Below are 6,463 nucleotides of genomic sequence, written 5' to 3'. Positions count from 1 at the left end.
TCCTTCACTGTGATTCTCCACTTCACAGTAGAGACCACTGCACAGCTCCACAAGCTAGTGAACTATGTGAGATGGCACTGTGTGCTTCCTCTCTGCAACATCAAGCTCGTCCTCCAACACGTGTTAAAGGTAGCAGTTGTATTCTCCTACTCCTGCCATACCAAATCTCCTGATGATCAAAACAACAGAAACACTGTTGGTGCACACAGTTTGCATTTACAACTAAAGAAATGTCAGAGATAAAGTTTCCCACTGTTTTTCTCTTTAAGGTCTCTGCACCTCTGTGTCCTCCATGTTCACTGACACTGACCAGATGACTGAAAGCAGAAGCTCTACAGCCACTGGAAAGGTCAAAGGTCGGTCCATCTTCATGCTGACACTGTGCTCTGTTGACAGTTTTGGTTTGTGCCAACAACTGACTGAAGAGCATCATGACAGAACAAACTATGAACCCTGGACAGAATGACTGTGTCTCTGAAAACAGCTCTGCAGTTTAAAGGATCTTTTGGACTGTTGACCTCTACCCAATTGAGATTTGTTTATTCTGCATCTCATAAGAATTTATTCCTTTCCTTTTCATTTCATTTCCTTTGCTCCCACCCCCCCAACCGCCCACCTGTCTCTTCATCAATAGATAAAAGAGAACAGATAGAGAGGGAAAACAGGTCAATTAGTTCAGGTGCCACAGGCACGTCAACTAATTAACCTGGAGGAGAGGCCAGGTTTTAGTCATCTTAATCATTAGTGTGGGGTGTCAGCTGGTATGTATGTTAAAGGTTTCTCATATTTGTGCACTGAGCCTTGATCTAATCTAAAGCTCTGGGTACAGACATGAGTCCTACACTGTTTAGAACTCCAGTGGTAAAATGTGTGTGAAACTGAAGCTCAGGGTTTTCACATGGGCCTCATCTAATGATGTGACTGTTCCCATGTTACTCCTCTCACCTGAAGTCACACAGGTGAATTACATTTTGAAAAACACATTCAAATTTTGGATAACATACACCTGAACTGAGCATGTTGATATGATATGACAGTGGAGCTCTGCTGGAGTTGTTGAGTCATGAACTACTGAGCACATTAGATCAAGTCTAACCACTGTGTGAGAAGCCTTTGGTGGTAATGCTGAACAATTCTGTGTAGAAACCACTGAGATCAATGTTGTCCAAGAAAAGACACCATGTACTCCATGTTCAAATGTCAAAAGCTCTGGGTTCACAAATGTGTCACCTTTCATCTATGAGTATAAAATATGTTACATTTTGTTGTTGCCCTATCCTGACACACTGCATCCATTTGATATTTACCCATGAATCCTCACTGCAGTTTTTAATCCACACAGTATGATTTGGGCTTTGTGCCTACTGTAACACCTTCATAGAATGAGTGACAGGGGGATGCCTACACAGATGATGACTGATGGTAACATACGTTGTTCAGCCCTGCCTTACAAAAGTCAAGTTCAAACACTACAGATGACTACTTGACTCCATAGTCTGTTGCAGCCATTTTTGTGGCATATCTTATTATTTAGAGATTTCAAGTTACTTAAAAAAAAGGGTCATGCGTGAGATATGATATAATTTGTAAGCATGTATATTCTATTGATAAACTGTTATTTATTCCTGTTTCTGCTACAACTGCTCCTTCAAATTTAGATTAATAACTGTTATTTGCTACATAATTGCTGCTTTAAAAATCAGGATGTTTTTGGATTATTAAAAATATTCATCAAAAAGTCACCTCTCCTCTTCACACATACATAGTAAAGCACTGAGAACAGCGGTTAAAAATACAATCAACCTGTGAAACTCTTCTCTCACTTCTGTATTGAGACCTACTTTCCAAGCTCGGCCGTTGGTACCAACTGCTGGGTATGACGGCTACTGACAGCCCTTCTCTATTTATATTAACTTTAACCAGTTTTCCAGTTTAGATGCATGAAACTTAAGTTCAAGCTACATTTAGCTACATCCTCACCTATGGCCTGTACAAGAAGTTCTGGTCAGCTATCATTGTCTGTGTTAGAGAAGTACCACTGGTGGTCTGGACAGCTCTCTCTCTAGTTTATGCTAATTTGTTAAGAAATTATCATAGTGCAGCCAGAGAAAAGCAACTGCAGAAATGTTCAGGTAACCTGAGAATAAGTAAGTGAGTGTGTATTGTCAGTTCTTTACACACGTGTGTGTTAATCACCGCTGGAAACTGAGACCGCTTCGGCTGATGCCGGCACCGTGCCAGCTACGCAGCCCTTGTCTGGTAGTTTTCTGTATGCAAACTTAGCAGCATCGTAGTAATACTAAATACTGGTGTGATATGATTTGAATATTGAATAGTAATAAATATTGATAAGTGAATAAATAAATGTGTTAAAATGTACATATTGGCATTAATGAGTTTTTTTGAAGTTAAACAACATTAACACAATGTATTAACATCCCAACTGGGTTTTTATCATGACAGATTGTAAGGCTATTCTGGTAGTTATGATTGTATGTTAAGTCATTTGAGTGTGTAGTAAACTAAACAGTCAACTGCACAACATGATGAATTTAAATCATGTTAGAAAAAGTCTAGAAATATGACAACACATAATAATATCATCATCACATTCAGATGTTCAGTATTTTCTTCATCTCATCACCACCACCAGTGTCTAGACCCTGGGGGGTTTCCTATACCAAACACAGCCTCATCCCCTTTCAAATATGATGACATAATAATGGGGTCTAATCCCCAATGATGCTCACACGTCACACCTAATTTTTCTCTTCTTTGTGCACATGGCAATATAATTTTGTTGACTGAGAATGAAATACATTTGATAGTAATCTCTTACAGATAAAACTGACTTCAACAAACTATGCTGCTTGTTTGGACAGTCAGTCATAAACATGAGATCATTTTGTGAGACAAGAAAAATATTTGAACAATGAGAGAGAAAATACATTTTTTATTTAGAATCACAAATTGAACCAACTAATAACTAAATAAGGAACTAAATCATTTTTTACAAACACTATATACTAATGACAACAAACAAACAAACAACAACCAACAATGAAAACAAGAAGCATCCTTCATTTGTCCTCAACAGCACTAATTTTTGTGACCTTTCTCCCCTCTCTAGTAAGGCTAACACAGATTTTTCCAGTCCTGAGTATGGCATTGAATGGCTCCCACAGGCCATGTTCCACCCTCACCATGTTTCCCTCCTCCGTCAAGAGGGTGGACATGCCTGGCTGCTCCTCTGTCACACCAACAGCAGTGACTGAGTCAGCACTGGCTTTGACCTCCTGTTGAGAGGAAAAGAACATGAGCTATCATCTTGTCAGATACATTGGTCACCTGCTACCACAACCAAAATCTCTCCCTAACATTAAGGAAGACTGTTGTCTTTCCACCATTGTCATTATTTCATTTCATTTAAGACACAACAATTAGAAAAAAAGTTGTTTCCTGTGAATTTAAAAACATTTAGTTTAGTAGCTTTAAGGTTAAGTGAATATGGGAAATAAAAAGTCACTGATTTCTTTCATAAGCCTGTAGGTTATCTCTGGTGCACTGAAGTGATTTGTTAAATATGAAATGAATTACTTAAACCTTTTCATTGTGTTATACTATACCTCAAGCTTTGTGGTTGAATGGAGCTGAACCCCATAACCTGAGACCTTGAGTTTGAGATGGGTCAGTCTCAGGTGCTCCCCAAGTTGTGGGGTCAGCTCCACGGCCTGCTCCCTCTAGAGGCAAATGTTTGCTTTGCAACTTTAGCATCCTATTTGTTTGCTTATTTCCCTTTGAGAGTGGCCTTGCTGATACAAAATTATGAATTGATGGCGTCATTGCCAGTTTCTTAGAACAGAAGAGAGAAATTAGAGAATTAACTGACCTCCACAACTTCTCCTTCAACAGTGAGAAGCTCCTGTTGGTTACTGCAGGCCCTCAGGGGGGTCAGCAGCGATGCTGGTGCTAACAGAGCCTCTGCCTCCCTCTTGAGTTCTTCAGACACACTGATATTTGTAGAGCGGAAAAACAGTGTGTACTTTGTTATATTTATTATGTAAGGAGGAGAGGTGCCTCTAAGTGTATATCCCCTGATTATATAGGTGTTTCCCTCAGAAACCTTGGGGGCCAACTCTTCAAACACTGTGAACTTGGCTGTGGAGGCCCCATCTGTGATGGCCACCACAGCATTTTTTTTTGGTCACTGCAGCTTTTGCAGTGTTTTCATGGAAGGTCCAAGACAGGACCTTCGCTTTTATATGCAAGCAAGACAGTGTCAGCGGAGATCTTCTCTTCATCATCTTCACATCATCACCATTAAATATACCACAGTTTCTTTAAGGCCATTCTGAAATGATAAATACACAGAAAAAGGTCATACAGGTGAGTGGGTGATTTTTATTTAGGCCTCTAATTGACTGGTTGATACAGCCTATCATTTATTTATTTGCTAATGGAATATTTATCTATTTAAACATTATTCAATGTGTAAGCATATTGGTTAATATTAGATACAGTTTTTTCCTACTTTCTACTCAGTGTCTTTTAATCCTAGCAGAATGATGACAGCTTCAGTTGGCTCTCCAGACAATGAATGAAAGGTAATGAAAGACCATTATAAAACATGATTAAAGGTACCTGGGATGCCTATAATAATAGAATATGACAGTGTGAGACATCCCAGGTGCTGGGTTATTTGAGCACAGAGATTTAGTAGCAAATTTTGTTCACAATGAATGGAAGTCAGTGCAATGTGGCAGGGTGTGTATTGCGCTAGAGTGGGTGATGTCAGCAGTGAGGTCACCCACTCTAGCTTTCAGGCCTTCAACTTTTTCTGAAATTTTTGTGCTTCACCTCTTCTCCTGCCCACACCTTTCACTTCTCACAAACAATTTATACCTCAAATTGTAGATCATTTTGTGCTCTTTCACACTGTGTGACTCCCCAAGCCATAGGATTTACGGTTCTTGAGGTAGAAGCCTCTGATCACCAAGAGGAGCCCTCAACTGCCCCATTCATCTCCATTTTAGCTGTCTTCATACAACAGCCAAACCAGGCCAGTTTTTAAACTGCCATACTGTGGTCATTTTTTACTTTATCTACACAACACATGTCTGTGTTCAGTAAAGTTTCCCAGCGCTGGTAGTTACCAGATATTATCGATAGGAGTTATGGTTTTGAATTATTAGGAGGAGTTCAAGAGGTGCACAGAGCAAAATCTGACTCTGTAGAGGCTGAGACCTTGATATTGCTATAGCAACCTGTTAGTGCAGTTGGACTCAAACAGGTGACTGTGATCAGCTGATCTCTGATGTCTGTGCTGTTTATCAAACTCTTGACTTACTTTTCTGTCAAAATCCTGCTACAAACTGTCTCCACAGCACATAGAAGACATGGATTCACACACAGTTCAACAGTTTTCACTTCAAACAGGTTTTAGAGCAGTTTTAATCAGGAGTAACTTGGCAGTTAATTTCAGTTGGTGATAGAAAACACACCCAGTTTGAGTCAAACCCTCAGCAGCTGATTTTACCTTTCAACTGTTTCTACCTCTTTTCCATTTTGACTTCCAACTTTTGATTCTGCATTTAGATGTTTTTCCTTTCTGCTTCCATCTCTGTTTGGGTTGTAACTACTCCTGCACACTTTCTGCTACAGAAACCATTCAACTATCAAAAGGTTTATTTACCTTTTCACATTTTTGCTTATTCAACTTTCTTCAATTCTTTATGCTTTTTAAAATGTTCAGCTTTATCTACAATTTTGCTATTAAAACGAATGCTTCAGCTGTTGGTTTTAACTTTCAGCTTTTGCATCTACCCTTTCTCCCTACTAATTTCAGCCATTTTAAACTTCAACAATTACTTTTGCCTTTCAAATTTTTGCATTTCAACAGTAATTTCAGCCATTTTTATCTTTAAGCAGTGTTTACGACTTCATACCTCTTTCTCTCCATTTTAACTGTTTGAGTCAAAACCTCGGCAGCTGGTTTTACGTTTAAACTGTTTCTGCCTCTTTTACATTTTGATTTCCAACTTTTGATTCTGCATTTGACTTTTGGCTATTTTCTCAATGCATTTGAATGTTAGCATTTGATTTTTATTTGATTTTTGCCGTGCCCTGGTGATCCACTGAACAGGGTCATATCTCCATAATGCTCGACGCTAGGAGGCTGGAATTTTGACAAGTTAGTCCTTTTTGGGTACCCTTCCAACCTACCAAGTTGGAGGCCAATCAGAGAAAATATGTCATATCTCCACAACACTTCAAGCTAGGAGGCTGAAATTTGAATATGCTTGTCCCTGTTGGAAGCCCTTCCAACCTACCAATTTGAAAGCCATTCCAACACACTTTGTCCAATGGCAATACCCTGCTTAGGACGATCAATTATATTTTTCTAAGTGTCAGGCACTGGTGTCCGATTTTGAAAGGGAGAAGGTTCAGGCTGCATTCAGTCCAT

This window comes from Lates calcarifer, unplaced genomic scaffold, assembly GCF_001640805.2.
Source record: "Lates calcarifer isolate ASB-BC8 unplaced genomic scaffold, TLL_Latcal_v3 _unitig_4416_quiver_461, whole genome shotgun sequence".
Taxonomy (NCBI): Eukaryota; Metazoa; Chordata; class Actinopteri; family Centropomidae; genus Lates; species Lates calcarifer.
This window is presented reverse-complemented; position numbering follows the sequence as displayed.